This window comes from Eleutherodactylus coqui, chromosome 7 (assembly GCF_035609145.1).
Source record: "Eleutherodactylus coqui strain aEleCoq1 chromosome 7, aEleCoq1.hap1, whole genome shotgun sequence".
In the NCBI taxonomy this organism is placed as follows: domain Eukaryota; kingdom Metazoa; phylum Chordata; class Amphibia; order Anura; family Eleutherodactylidae; genus Eleutherodactylus; species Eleutherodactylus coqui.
In genome coordinates, this window is record NC_089843.1 from 206427347 (window position 1) to 206443087 (window position 15741).

A 15741-nucleotide genomic window follows, 5' to 3' on the forward strand; every position below is an offset into this window, starting at 1 on the left:
AACCCTTTCCAATCCATTTATTTTTTATCATCCATTCTCCCCAGCTCCAAATAAATCAGAGCTGGGGAGAATGGATGAGAAAAAATACATTTTCCCTGCACCCTCCTGAACTGACAGAGTTCAGGAGGGTGCAGGTGCTCACCACACCGTGGAGGGACCTGCTTACCTGTCCGGCGTCTTCTCCCTTCTGCCTCGGCGATCATGTGACTGCTGGGGTCAGGTGGCACCTAGCGGTTACATGATCGCTGAAACGGGAGGCAGAAGGGAGAATGCGAAAGACGCCGGATAGGTAAGCAGGTCCCCCCACGGTGCAGGCTCCCGGCTCGGCGTTTATGTGTGCGCTGGGGGTCAGGTAACACCGGCGGTCACATGATCGCCGGCCGGAATCTCTCTGCATTACATAGCGCTAATTGAGCGCTATGTAATGTGTAAAGGAGAAGGCAAAAAGGGTTAAAATAAAAACCCTTTCTGCCTTCTCCTCGAGGGTCCTTGTTGATGATCATTGCAGGAGTGTATCTGCACCCGATGTGTCTGATGATCGGGTGCAGATGCACTCTTGCACTGCAGTGTCGGGCCTGCCCCGACATCGGAGCTGTGGAGGGAAATGATGAAATCCGGGCAGGCCCAACATTGGATTGGAAAGGGTTAGGTGTGCTCTCCTGCAGGTTTCTCAGCCTTTGCTCCTGCTTTTTCAATAGATCCTACCATGTAGAAAGCCTGTTCAGGCAAGTGATCATATTCTCTCTAAAGGATCTGTCAAAATCCTTTGATAGTTTCTTTAAGTGGAACCAGTTTGCCCAGACGTTCTGTAAAGACTTCAGCAACTTGGAATGGCTAAGACAGGAAACATTAGATCTTGCTAGCTCTGTCTACAGTAAGTTTGTCTTCCTCTGACAATTCATCCATACCCAAGATGGCAATGATATCCTGTAGGGATTTGTAATCCTGCAAGATCTTCTGCACACCATGAGCAACATCCTAAGGCTCCTGACACACGCTATTGGGATTCATGATACGGGAAGTTGAATCCAAGGGATCCACAGCAGGGTAGACACCAAGCTCAGCAATGGCACGAGACAGCACAGTTATGGCGTCCAAGTGAGCAAATGTAGTAGCAGGGCAGGATCTGTCAAGTCATCAGCAGCATATAGATAGCCTCCACAGAGGTAATAGATCCCTTCTTTGGGGTTGTAATTCTCTCTTACGTAGTATCCATGTCAGTGGCCAGGGTTGGTTTGTGACCAACAGAAGAGGTAATATGACCAAGCCAGACATACACCTTTGAACCAGCCTGAGTAAACCTGAAGATGTCAATGAAAAGCAGCACATCTTATCCTTCTTGATCTCTGAAGTACTCAGCAACAGTCAATCCAGTCATTGCAACATGGATTGTGGCACCTGGCGGTTCATTCATCTGTTCATATACCAGGGCTACCTTTGATGTTGACACCAGACTCAATCATTACATGGTACAAGTCATTTCCTTCACGGGTATGTTCTTCCATCCCTGCAAGCACTGAGTAATCACCATGGGCTTTGGCCACATAGTTGATCAGCTCCATAATAGGTACATCACCACCAAATAAACCAATTATTCCTCCTTTAGCATAGGGGATAAGCAGATCTACTACTATGATTCCGGCAACCAGAATTTCCCGCTCAACACTCATTTCAAGGAACTCTGGTGCTTCAGCATGGATGGCAGTAAATTGTTTAGTTGTAATTAGGCGTCTCTCATCAATGGGTTCACCAATGACATTTATGATCCTTCCAAGGGTTTCATGCGGACAGGAATTCTGATTGGTCTGCAGGTATCGAGAATCTTTTGCCCTCTAACCATATTTTCGGTACCATCCATAGCAATGGTATGGATAGTGTTCCCATCCAAGTGCTGAGCAACTTCCAGAATCAGCCTGATGTTCCTTTCCTGGACTCCAAGAACATTCAGAATTGGTGGCAGGCCTCCAACTGGACGTCAACCATAGCTCAGATGATAGCGACAATGCCGATGGTTGCTGTGCCTGGTTTGGCAATTGGAGCATCCTGAGCGCTATAGTCTCTCCTGGAATGCTCCTCAGCAGAGTCTGTCCTAGCTACAGGGATCTGATGGCTGGATTGAAAGCCTTAAGGGCCCCAGTGAGGCAGCGTCTAACAGCTGCTAACATGGTGGAGGCAGAAGGAGAGAACAGCGGAGAAAAGGAACCCAGGAGCAGAAGATGACCGCCACTTGCACGGACAGTGGATGGAAGAGTCTAAGAATGTAGACCTCAAAAGAAGGGAATGTAAGTGATGGTACAGGGGGAATAACTTAACAGAAACAAGTCATGGCTAGAAAGAATCATCATGGTGGTCTGGGCCAGATGGAAAAGATGGGAAAAACTGAACAACTTTAATAAGATAAGATGTTACTGCCTGTCCAAGGGTGATAGTTCATTGCGTTACCCATGGCGATATTCCGTCGCAGCCCCGATGTCCACGAGCAGAGAATCTTAGCGATTTTCCACTTGCGGGATTCAAATCACGGCATGCCTATCTGTCAGATTGGCTCGCTGCAGAGAACTGACAGCGCTCCCCCCTTCTCCCCCGTTTCGGAATATCACTAGCTAGCGATATTCCGTCACGGCCGTGGACAGGGGGCCTAACTATCATCACAAGAGGTAACCATAGTGTACTCACTTATACAGTCTGCAGAGCACATGTACAGAGCTGGTATTTACCACCATATGGTCACTGGACGATGGTCACTACGCAGTGGTAATGGTCATGGTATGGTGGTATTATTTGGGTCTTTTGCATTTCCAATGCACGATTATTGCTCAAATTTGTTTGTTTGAATGAATTTTGAGCGAATTGTCCTGTGTTCATGGCCCATACAAGGAGCAGTCAGTGGCAGCACTTCCTCCTTCTGCAGTGGCACTGCCAATACTCTACGAGTGTGGCAAAGACAGTGTGAAGTCAGCGTCTGATTGGTGGAGCAACCCCTGTTGACTGCTGCTCCAAAAATCAGCACTACTCTGAGACTCAGATTGCTGTACCGCCATGTGCTCACTGCTACCTAGTTGTCTGCCATGCATGTGTAATTCTTCTCTTCCGAAAGATGGCAGATTTAGTAGCAAGTCTGCAAAAGGCAGAGGAAGGGGGCTGAAAACAAATATTTTTGCATGCTGGCACAGGCGATGCCCCCGACAAGGTGCTGCCCTGGGCACTAGATATGCAGTGTGTAGTGACACATACACCCATAGAAACTCATGCTTCATCTTTAATGTCAAGATAGCTATGTTGCCATATAATGCAATAAAGGTGCTGGAAGGTACTTGTGGAGTCTTAGCAAAGCGGTACGATATGGGTACTATGGGCTTCATGTATCAAAACTGTCTAACAGTAAGCCTGCCTTTGTTGCCCATAGCAACCAATCAGAGCGCAGCTTTGATTTTTCCAGAGTAGTTTCAGAAATGAAAGCTGTGCTCTGATTGGATGCTAAGAGCATTAAAGACATTAGACAGTTTACATAAATGAGGTTCAATGTCCGGCTGACTTAACAGTATAAAACTCTGGATTTGAGTGAAAATTTGACAATTATGAATACATTATTTCTAGTAATTGAAAGGGAAAGTCCTTAAATTGCAATGATTAATACAAGTTACACTCGCCTGCTCCCCTTCCACCCATGCTTGGTCCACCTCTAGTCTTTACTTCCAACTACAGAGCAGAGACTTCTGCAGTTAATCACCAACTGAAGCAAGCTAGTGATTGGCTGCGACGGTCACTGTTATAGATTGGTACTAACATACCTAATGAATATCTGGCCACTTCTTGATTAGAAGGTTCAAGGCCCGTGCATGCGCGGAAGAATCCCACTGAAACCTGCTGTTCAGCTGAATGAAACTTCTTTATTCTAATCAAGCTGCATGGGGTTTTATAGAAAGTGTGCATAGTTAGTACATCATGAAGTATGAATCTGTAGGTGATTATCTTGTATCAGTCTCTTCCTCCAAGTGCTGACGTCCTTATCTTTCAAAAACAGCTATGACAGATGTGGTTGCTAGTCACTGGTCTGCACCAAGATTTAGCGTCACGGCAGCCAAACACACATAGGGCTGCCTGATTTGTGCACCGAATGACATGGGTAGGGCTGTCTAGGCTCCCATGCAGTGCACCCCTCGTCCGGACTACCCATTCCAGCCTCTTCAAGAAGACTACTTCCAACTGCCAAGGGTGGGCAGGTTTCAGTCCGTTCTGGTCTGCCTAGACCCATTCTTAGGTAGCCAGTCTGGCATACCCGCTCATAAACGCCACCACCAAAAACTGATCTCTGAGGTGGTATACAGGTACAAGGTACCAGAGACGACTGCGAGTGACCAAGGTACTCCCTCCATAGGAGAAGTGATGAAGAAAGAAATATAAGTGTTGGGGGTAGAACTGGCCTTTTATGCTCCGTACCATCCACACAGCAGTGGTAGAGGAGAAAAGTTTAAATGGAGGGGGTGAGGAGAGGGAGTTAGTCAGCACTGTCAGATAGGAAGCTGTGTTAGTAGTGAGGAAAAGAAACACATGTTTGCAATAGGTATTTGACTTAGTTTATTTCAATCCATTACATCACATGGCCCGCGAATTGGTGCCATAGCCGGCTCCCTGCACGTAGAAGTGAAGATCAGCTGGGGACGGGGATCAAAGTAACACAGTATGCTAGGCTAAAAAAAAGCCTCGTGTCCATCCAGTTCCGCCTATTACTTCTCCAATGTTGATCCAGTTGAAGGAAACAAAAAAAAACAATGAGGAAAAAGCCAAATTTCCCCTATTTAGGGGAAAACATTCCTTCCCGACTCCAATCTGGCAATCGGAGTAATCCCTGGATCACCGACCCTTCTGAAGTAATTAGTGACATAACATATTGTAGCGCTCAAGAAAGGCGTCCAGGCCCCTGTTTATTGAGTTCCTCATCACCACTTCCTCAGGCAGAGAGTTCCTTAGTCTCACTGTTCTTACAGTAAAGAACCTCCTTCTGTGCTATTGTAGAAACCTTCTTTCCTCTAGACAGAGAGGGCGCCCCCTAGTTATAGTCACAGTCCTGGGTATAAATAGATGATGGGAGAGATCTCTGTATTGTCCCGATATATTATACATCAGCGGAGTAAAGGCTTTTTACAAAACAACTATCCCTATGCAACATAACTAAGCATTGCTGGACACATAGTGGCAGTCTAATACCGCACTGAGCATTGCTAGACACATAGTGGCAGTCTAATACCGCACTGAGCATTGCTGGACACATAGTGGCAATCTAATACCGCACTGAGCATTGCTAGACACATAGTGGCAGTCTAATACCGCACTGAGCATTGCTGGACACATAGTGGCAATCTAATACCGCACTGAGCATTGCTAGACACATAGTGGCAGTCTAATACCGCACTGAGCATTGCTGGACACATAGTGGCAGTCTAATACCGCACTGAGCATTGCTAGACACATAGTGGCAGTCTAATACCGCACTGAGCATTGCTGGACACATAGTGGCAATCTAATACCGCACTGAGCATTGCTAGACACATAGTGGCAGTCTAATACCGCACTGAGCATTGCTGGACACATAGTGGCAATCTAATACCGCACTGAGCATTGCTAGACACATAGTGGCAGTCTAATACCGCACTGAGCATCGCTGGACACATAGTGGCAGTCTAATACCGCACTGAGCATCGCTGGACACATAGTGGCAGTCTAATACCGCACTGAGCATTGCTGGACACACAGTGGCAGTCTAATACCGCACTGAGCATTGCTGGACACATAGTGGCAGTCTAATACCGCACTGAGCATTGCTGGACACATAGTGGCAGTCTAATACCGCACTGAGCATTGCTGGACACATAGTGGCAGTCTAATACCGCACTGAGCATTGCTGGACACATAGTGGCAGTCTAGATCGGCACTGAGCATCGATGGACACATAGTAGCAGTCTAATACCGCACAAACCCTTACTGTACACATAGTCGCAGTCTAATACCGCACTGAGCATTGCTGGACACAAAGTGGCAGTCTAATACTGCACTGAGCATTGCTGGACACACAGTGGCAGTCTAATACCGCACTGAGCATCGCTGGACACATAGTGGCAGTCTAATACCGCACTGAGCATTGCTGGACACATAGTGGCAGTCTAATACCGCACGGAGCATTGATGGACACATAGTGGCAGTCTAATACCGCACTGAGCATTGATGGACACATAGTGGCAGTCTAATACCGCACTGAGCATTGCTGGACACATAGTGGCAGTCTAATACCGCACTGAGCATTGCTGGACACATAGTGGCAGTCTAATACCGCACTGAGCATTGCTGGACACATAGTGGCAGTCTAATACCGCACTGAGCATTGATGGACACATAGTGGCAGTCTAATACCGCACTGAGCATTGCTGGACACACAGTGGCAATCTAATACCACACTGAGCATTGCTGGACACATAGTGGCAGTCTAATACCGCACTGAGCATTGCTGGACACATAGTGGCAGTCTAATACCGCACTGAGCATTGCTGGACACACAGTGGCAGTCTAATACCGCACTGAGCATTGCTGGACACATCGTGGTAGTCTAATACCGCACTGAGCATTGCTGGACAAACAGTGGCAGTCTAATACCGCACTGAGCATTGCTGCACACACAGTGGCAATCTAATACCGCACTTAGCATTGCTGGACACACAGTGGCAATCTAATACCGCACTGAGCATTGCTGGACACATAGTGGCAGTCTAATACCGCACTGAGTATTACTGGACACATAGTGGCAGTCTAATACCGCACTGAGCATTGCTGGACACATAGTGGCAGTCTAATACCACACTGAGCATTGCTGGACACACAGTGGCAGTCTAATACCGCACTGAGCATTGCTGGACACATAGTGGCAGTCTAATACCGCACTGAGCATTGATGGACACATAGTGGCAGTCTAATACCGCACTGAGCATTGCAGGACACACAGTGGCAGTCTAATACCGCACTGAGCATCACTGGACACATAGTGGCAGTCTAATACCGCACTGAGCATTGCTGGACACATAGTGGCAATCTAATACCGCACTGAGCATTGATGGACACATAGTGGCAGTCTAATACCGCACTGAGCATTGCAGGACACACAGTGGCAGTCTAATACTGCACTGAGCATTGCTGGACACATAGTGGCAGTCTAATACCGCACTGAGCATTGCTGGACACACAGTGGCAATCTAATATTGCACTGAGCATCGCTGGACACATAGTTGCAGTCTAATACCGCACTGAGCATTGCTGGACACATAGTGGCAGTCTAATACAGCATTGAGCATTGCTGGACACATAGTGGCAGTCTAATACCGCACTGAGCATTGCTGGACACACAGTGGCAGTCTAATACTGCACTGAGCATTGCTGGACACACAGTGGCAATCTAATACTGCACAAAGCATTACTGGACACAGTCTAATACCGCACTGAGCATTGCTGGACACACAGTGGCAGTCTAATACCACACTGAGCATTGCAGGACACACAGTGGCAGTCTAATACAGCACTGAGCATTGCTGGACACATAGTGGCAGTCTAGATCGGCACTGAGCATTGCTGGACACATAGTAGCAGTCTAATACCGCACAGAGCATCGATGGACACATATTGGTAGTCTAATACCGCACTGAGCATCGCTGGACACATAGTGGCAGTCTACTACCGCATTGAGCATCGATGGACACACAGGGGCAGTCTAATACCGCACTGAGCATCGCTGGACACATAGTGGCAGTCTAATACCGCGCTGAGCATTGCTGGACACACAGTGGCAGTCTAATACCGCACTGAGCATTGCTGGACACATAGTGGCAGTCTAATACCGCACTGAGCATTGATGGACACATAGTGGCAGTCTATTACCGCACTGAGCATCGATGGACACATAGTGGCAGTCTAATACAGCACTGAGCATTACTGGACACATAGTGGCAGTCTAGATCGGCACTGAGCATCGATGGACACATAGCAGCAGTCTAATACCGCACTGAGCATTGTTGGACAAATAGTGGCAGTCTAATACCGCATTGAGCATCGATGGACACATAGTGGTTAGAGATAAGCGAACGTGTTCTTCCGAGCTTGATATTCGTGCGAATATTAGGGTGTTCGTGATGTTCGTTATTCGTAACGAACACCATGCGGTGTTCTGGTTATTTTCACTTCCTTCCCTGAGACGTTAGCGCGCTTTTCTGGCCAATTGAAAGACAGGGAAGGCATTACAACTTCCCCCTGCAACGTTTAAGCCCTATACCACCCCCCTGCTGTGAGTGGCTGGGGAGATCAGGTGTCCGCCGAATATAAAAGTCGGCCCCTCCCGCGGCTCGCCTCAGATGCCGTGTGAGTTAGATGAGGGACAGTGCTGTTTGTACCGGAGCTGCTGTAGGGAAAGAATTGGTAGTTAGTGTAGGCTTCAAGACCCCCAAAGGTCCTTATTAGGGCCACTGATAGCTGTGTGTTGGCTGCTGTTAGCAGTGGAAATTTTTTTTTTCTCAAAATCGCCTCTGCAGAGCGTTGCACCCGGCATTAGGGACAGAAGTGCTGCATAGGCAGGGAGAGTGTTAGGAGTGAGTGTAGCCTTCAAGAACCTCAACGGTCCTTTCTAGGGCCATATTTATCCGTGTGCAGTACTGTCCAGGCTGCTGTTAGCTGTGCTGCATTTTTTTTTACTTCTCAAAATCGCCTCTGCAGAGCATTGCACCCTCCATTGATACTGCAGGGAAAGAATTGTGTAGGCAGGGCCACAACACAGTTATTATTCATTGAATATACGCAGTGCTGCCTTTTGGTGGAAAAAAACGGAAAATATTTCTATTTGTCCTGCCTCTGTCCGTCCTAAGGGCGGTGGACACGTGTCGGCTGCGTGTGCAACGTTTAAAAATCAGACGCACCCAGCTACGTTTTACTCCTGGCTTCGCCATTTGCTTTCCTTAATTGGGAAAAAAAATACCTGCTCTGCCACAGTTAATAACTCTGCTACCCTCACGTTCTGTGACACATTAGCAGGGACACAGCACAGTTATTAAACTTCACATGTTCATTGAATATACGCAGTGCTGCCTTTTGGTGCAAAAAAACGGAAAATATTTCTATTTGTCCTTCCTCTGTCCATCCTAAGGGCGGTGGACACGTGTCGGCTGCATGTGCAACCTTTAAAAATCAGACGCACCTAGCTACGGTTTACTGCTGGCTTCGCCATTTGCTTTCCTTAATTGGGAAAAAAAATACCTGCTCTGCCAGAGTTATAATAACTCTGCTACCCTCACGTTCTGTGACACATTAGCAGGAAAACAGCACAGTTATTAAACTTAGATTATACATTCACTAGAGGCAGTGGGGCCTTTCGTTTTCAAAAAAGGGAAAAAATTATATTTGGCCTGCAGTCTTGCGCCAATTTATTAGCTGCCTGTGAAATCAAATCACTGGTAATACAGCATGCTGAGGGGTAGGCCTAGAGGACGTGGACGCGGCCGAGGACGCGGAGGGCCAAGTCAGGGTGTGGGCACAGGCCGAGCTCCTGATCCAGGTGTGTCGCAGCCGACTGCTGCGCGATTAGGAGAGAGGCACGTTTCTGGCGTCCCCACATTCATCGCCCAATTAATGGGTCCACGCGGGAGACGGTTATTAGAAAATGAGCAGTGTGAGCAGGTCCTGTCCTGGATGGCAGAAAGTGCTTCGAGCAACCTATCGTCAACCTGCAGTTCTGCGCCGTCCACTGCTGCAAATCCGAATCCTCTGTCTGCTGCTCCTCCTTCCTCCCAGCCTCCTCACTCCACTACAATGACACCTGCTCAGGAGCGGGAACACTCCCAGGAACTGTTCTCGGGCCCCTGCTTAGATTGGGCAGCAGCGGTTCCTCTCCCACCAGAGGAGTTTATCGTCACTGATGCCCAACCATTCGAAAGTTCCCGGGGTCCGGGGGAAGAGGCTGGGGACTTCCGCCAACTGTCTCAACAACTTTCTGTGGGTGAGGAGGACGATGACGATGAGACACAGTTGTCTTGCAGTGAGGTAGTAGTAAGGGCAGTAAGTCCGAGGGAGCAGCGCACAGAGGATTCGGAGGAAGAGCAGCAGGACGATGAGGTGACTGACCCCACCTGGTGTGCAACGCTTACTCAGGAGGACAGGTCTTCAGAGGGGGAGTCAAGGGCATCAGCAGGGCAGGTTGCAAGAGGCAGTGCGGTGGCCAGGGGTAGAGGCAGGGCCAGACCGAATAATCCACCAAGTGTTTCCCAAAGCGCCCCCTCGCGCCATGCCACCCTGCAGAGGCCGAGGTGCTCTAAGGTCTGGCAGTTTTTCACAGAGACGCCTGACGACCGACGAACAGTGGTGTGCAACCTTTGTCGCGCAAAGCTCAGCCGGGGAGCCAACACCAACAGCCTCACCACCACCACCATGCGCAGACATATGATGGCCAAGCACCCCACAAGGTGGAACGAAGGCCGTTCAGCGCCTCCGGTTTTCACCCCTGCCTCTCCCCCTGTGCCCCAACCTGCCACTGAGATGCAACCCCCCTCTCAGGACACAGGCACTACCGTCTCCTGGCCTGCACCCACACCCTCACCTCCGCTGTCCTCGGCCCCATCCAGCAGTGTAGTTCAGCGCACCGTCCAGCCGTCGCTTGCGCAACTGTTGGAGCGCAAGCGCAAGTACGCCGCCACGCACCCACACGCTCAAACGTTAACCGTCCGCATCGCAAAATTCATCAGCCTTGAGATGCTGCCGTATAGGGTTGTGGAAACGGAGTCCTTCAAAAGTATCATGGAGGCGGCGGCCCCGCGCTACTCAGTTCCCAGTCGCCACTACTTTTCCCGATGTGCCGTCCCAGCCCTGCACGACCACGTCTCCCGCAACATTGTACGCGCCCTCACCAACGCGGTTACTGCCACGGTCCACTTAACTACGGACACGTGGACAAGCACAGGCGGGCAGGGCCACTACATCTCCCTGACGGCACATTGGGTGAATTTAGTGGAGGCTGGGACAGAGTCAGAGCCTGGGACCGCTCACGTCCTACCCACCCCCAGAATTGCGGGCCCTAGCTCGGTGGTGGTATCTGCGGAGGTGTATGCTTCCTCCACTAAAGCACCCTCCTCCTCCTCCTCCTCCTCTGTCTCGCAATCAAGATGTGTTAGCAGCAGCATGTCGCCAGCAGTCGGTGTCGCGCGGTGTGGCAGCACAGCGGTGGGCAAGCGTCAGCAGGCCGTGCTGAAACTACTCAGCTTAGGCGATAAGAGGCACACGGCCCACGAACTGCTGCAGGGTCTGACACAGCAGACCGACCGCTGGCTTGCGCCGCTGAGCCTCCAACCGGGCATGGTCGTGTGTGACAACGGCCGTAACCTGGTGGCGGCTCTGCAGCTCGGCAGCCTCACGCACGTGCCATGCCTGGCCCACGTCTTTAATTTGGTGGTTCAGAGCTTTCTGAAAAGCTACCCACGCTTGTCAGACCTGCTCGTAAAGGCGCGCCGGCTCTGCGCACATTTCCGCAAGTCCCACACGGACGCTGCCACCCTGCGCACCCTGCAACATCACTTTAAGCTGCCAGTGCACCGACTGCTGTGCGACGTGCCCACACGGTGGAACTCTACGCTCCACATGTTGGCCAGGCTCTATGAACAGCGTAGAGCTATAGTCGAATACCAACTCCAACATGGGCGGCGCAGTGGGAGTCAGCCTCCTCAATTCCTTTCAGAAGAGTGGGCCTGGTTGGCAGACATCTGCCATGTCCTTGGTAATTTTGAGGAGTCTACCCAGGTGGTGAGCGGCGATGCTACAATCATTAGCGTCACCATTCCTCTGCTATGCATCTTGAGAAATTCCCTGCAAACCATAAAGGCAGCTGCTTTGCGCTCGGAAACGGGGGCGGGGGAAGACAGTATGCCGCTGGATAGTCAGGGCACCCTCCTGTCTATTTCTCAGCGCATACAGGAGGAGGAGGAGGAGCATGAGGAGGATGAGGAGGAGGGGGAAGAGACAGCTTGGCCCGCTGCTGACGGTACACCGGCTGATTGCCTGTCATCCTTTCAGCGTGTATGGCCTGAGGAGGAGGAGGAGGAGGAGGAGGAGGAGGAGGAGAATCCTGAAAGTGATCTTCCTAGTGAAGACAGCCATGTGTTGCGTACAGGTACCCTGGCACACATGGCTGACTTCATGTTAGGATGCCTTTCTTGTGACCCTCGCGTTGCACGCATTCTGGCCACGACGGATTACTGGGTGTACACACTGCTCGATCCACGGTATAAGGAGAACCTGCCCACTCTGATTCCCGAAGAGGAAAGGGGTTCGAGAGTGTTGCTATACCACAGGACCCTGGTGGACAAGCTGATGGTAAAATTCCCACCCGACAGCGCTAGTGGCAGAAGGCGCAGTACCGAGGGCAAGGTAGCAGGGGAGGTGCGGAGATCGAGCAGCATGTACATCCCAGGCAGTGCAACAGTCTTTAAGGGCCTGGCCAGCTTTATGGCTCCCCACCAAGACTGTGTCACCGCTCCCCAGTCACGGCTGAGTCGGCGGGAGCACTGTAAAAGGATGGTGAGGGAGTACGTAGCGGATCGCACGACCATCCTTGGTGACGCCTCTGCCCCCTACAACTACTGGGTGTCGAAGCTGGACACGTGGCCTGAACCAGCGCTGTATGCCCTGGAGGTGCTTGCTTGTCCTGCGGCTAGCGTCTTGTCGGAGAGGGTGTTTAGTGCGGCTGGGGGAATCATCACAGATAAGCGTAGCCGCTTGTCAACCGACAGTGCCGACAGGCTAACACTCATCAAGATGAACAAAGGCTGGATTTCCCCAGACTTCTGTTCTCCACCAGCAGACAGCAGCGATACGTAAGCAATACGTAGGCTGCACCCGCGGATGGAAGCATCGTTCTCTCTCACCATCCAAAACGGGGACATTTCTGCTTCATCAATCTGTGTCTAATATTCCTCCTCCTCCTGCTCCTCCTCCTGAAACCTCACGTAATCACGCTCAACGGGCAATTTTTCTTAGGGCCACAAGGCTCACTCAAATAATTTTTTGAACAATTTTTATAAGTTTCAATGCGCTTAAAAGCGTTGGAACTTTAACTTGAACCAATTTTTTGTTACACTGGGCTGCCTCCAGGCCTAGTTACCACTTAAGCCACATTAACCAAAGCGATTAATGGGTTTCACCTGCCCTCTTGGCTGGCCATGGCCAATTTTTGGGATGTACATTAGTACTGTTGATACAGCAATTTTTGTGGGCCCTCGCCTACAGTGTAATCAAATTAATTTTTAGCCCACCTGCATTAAGCACGACATTACTACCTCAGCTGTGTTGGGCAATGCAATGGGATATTTCTATGTACCGCCGGTGGCTTCCTGGCACCCACCCATGCTGTGGGTCCACAGGGAATTATAAATGCATCTGTTTCCACTTATAAAGAAACCCAGTCTGACTGGGGCATGCAGTGTGGGCCGAAACCCACCTGCATTAACCCTTTCCAGTCCACTGTCTGACCTGTGAAGACATTAGGGTTTAAGGCTGTACAGCTCCGTTGTTGGTAGACGTCCGTCGGGGTTCTCTTACTGTATATTGCCAGCCTCTCTGCTGTCGGAGCCTATCCTACGTGTCAGCTCATGCAGTACTGGCTTTAGCCAGCATATAGCGCCGTTGTATAACGGCAGAAAGAGAGTAAGCCCCCTAGGAAAACCATATACAAATTGGATTGGAAAGGGTTAAGCACGACATTACTACCTCAGCTGTGTTGGGCAATGCAATGGGATATTTCTATGTACCGCCGGTGGCTTCCTGGCACCCACCCATGCTGTAGGTGCACACGGAGTTTTTACTACATCTGTACACTTATAAAGAACCCCAGTCAGACTGGGGCATGCAGTGTGGGCCGAAGCCCACCTGCATTAAGCACGACATTACTACCTCAGCTGTGTTGGGCAATGCAATGGGATATTTCTGTGTACCGCCGGTGGGTTCCAGGGAGCCACCCATGCTGTGGGTCGACAGGGACTTCACAATAGGGAGTTGTACCTGCCTGTGTCTATGAATTAAAAAGCCCGGTCTGACTGAGGCATGCAGACACCTTGACAGAATGAATAGTGTGTGGCACATAGGTTCCCCATTGCTATGCCCACGTGTGCAGCTCCTGATGGCGGTGGCACAGGATTCTATTTCTCATTGCTTCTGTACAGCATTGTGGGCTATCGCTCCGCCACTTTTAAAGAGGGTCGCTGCCTAGCCGTGCCAACCCCTCTGCAGTGTGTGCCTGCGGTTCCTCCTCATGGCAGACGCACTTCTAAATAGACATGAGGGTGGTGTGGCATGAGGGCAGCTGAAGGCTGCGCAGGGACACTTTGGTGTGCGCTGTGGGGGGGGAGGGGGGGCGGTTGGGCAGCATGTAACCCAGGAGAAGTGGCAGCGGAGTGTCATGCAGGCAGTGATTGTGCTTTGTTGGAGGTAGTGTGGTGCTTAGCAAAGGTATGCCATGCTAATGAGGGCTTTTCAGAAGTAAAAGTTGTTGGGAGGGGGGGGGGCCCACTCTTGCCGGTATTGTGGCTTAATAGTGGGACCTGGGAACTTGAGATGCAGCCCAACATGTAGCCCCTCGCCTGCCCTATCCGTTTCTGTGTCGTTCCCATCACTTTCTTGAATTGCCCAGATTTTCACACATGAAAACCTTAGCGAGCATCGGCGATATACAAAAATGCTCGGGTCGCCCATTGACTTCAATGGGGTTCGTTGTTCGAAACGAACCCTCGAGCATCACGGGAAGTTCGTTCCGAATAACGAACACCCGAACATTTTGGTGTTCGCTCATCTCTAATAGTGGTAGTCTAATACCGCACTGAGCATCGCTGGACACATAGTGGCAGTCTAATAGTGCACTGAGCATTGCTGGACACATAGTGGCAGTCTAATACCGCACTGAGCATTGCTGGACACATAGTGGCAGTCTAATACCGCACTGAGCATTGCTGGACACACAGTGGCAGTCTAATACCGCACTGAGCATTGCTGGACACACAGTGGCAGTCTAATACCGCACTGAGCATTGCTGGACACACAGTGGCAATCTAATACCGCACTGAGCATTGCTGGACACATAGTGGCAGTCTAATACCGCACTGAGCATTGCTGGACACACAGTGGCAGTCTAATACCGCACTGAGCATTGCTGGACACATAGTGGCAGTCTAATACCGCATTGAGCATCGAGGGACACATCGTGGTAGTCTAATACCGCACTGAGCATTGCTGGACAAACAGTGGCAGTCTAATACCGCACTGAGCATTGCTGCACACACAGTGGCAATCTAATACCGCACTGAGCATTGCTGGACACATAGTGGCAGTCTAATACCGCACTGAGCATTGCTGGACACATAGTGGCAATCTAATACCGCATTGAGCATTGCTGGACACATAGTGGCAGTCTAATACCGCACTGAGCATTGCTGCACACACAGTGGCAATCTAATACCGCACTGAGCATTGCTGGACACATAGTGGCAGTCTAATACCGCACTGAGCATTGCTGGACACACAGTGGCAGTCTAATACCGCACTGAGCATTGCTGGACACACAGTGGCAGTCTAATACCGCACTGAGCATTGCTGGACACACAGTGGCAATCTAATACCGCACTGAGCATTGCTGGACACATAGTGGCAGTCTAATACCGCACTGAGCATTGCTGGACA

At 50.3% G+C, this 15741-nt stretch overlaps 1 pseudogene; it reads right to left on the reverse strand.

Annotated features, from left to right (window-relative positions):
* Nucleotides 1-645: 645 nt before the first annotated feature.
* On the reverse strand, nt 646-2165 carry LOC136573659 (ATP synthase subunit beta, mitochondrial pseudogene; annotated as a pseudogene).
* Nucleotides 2166-15741: the final 13576 nt, after the last annotated feature.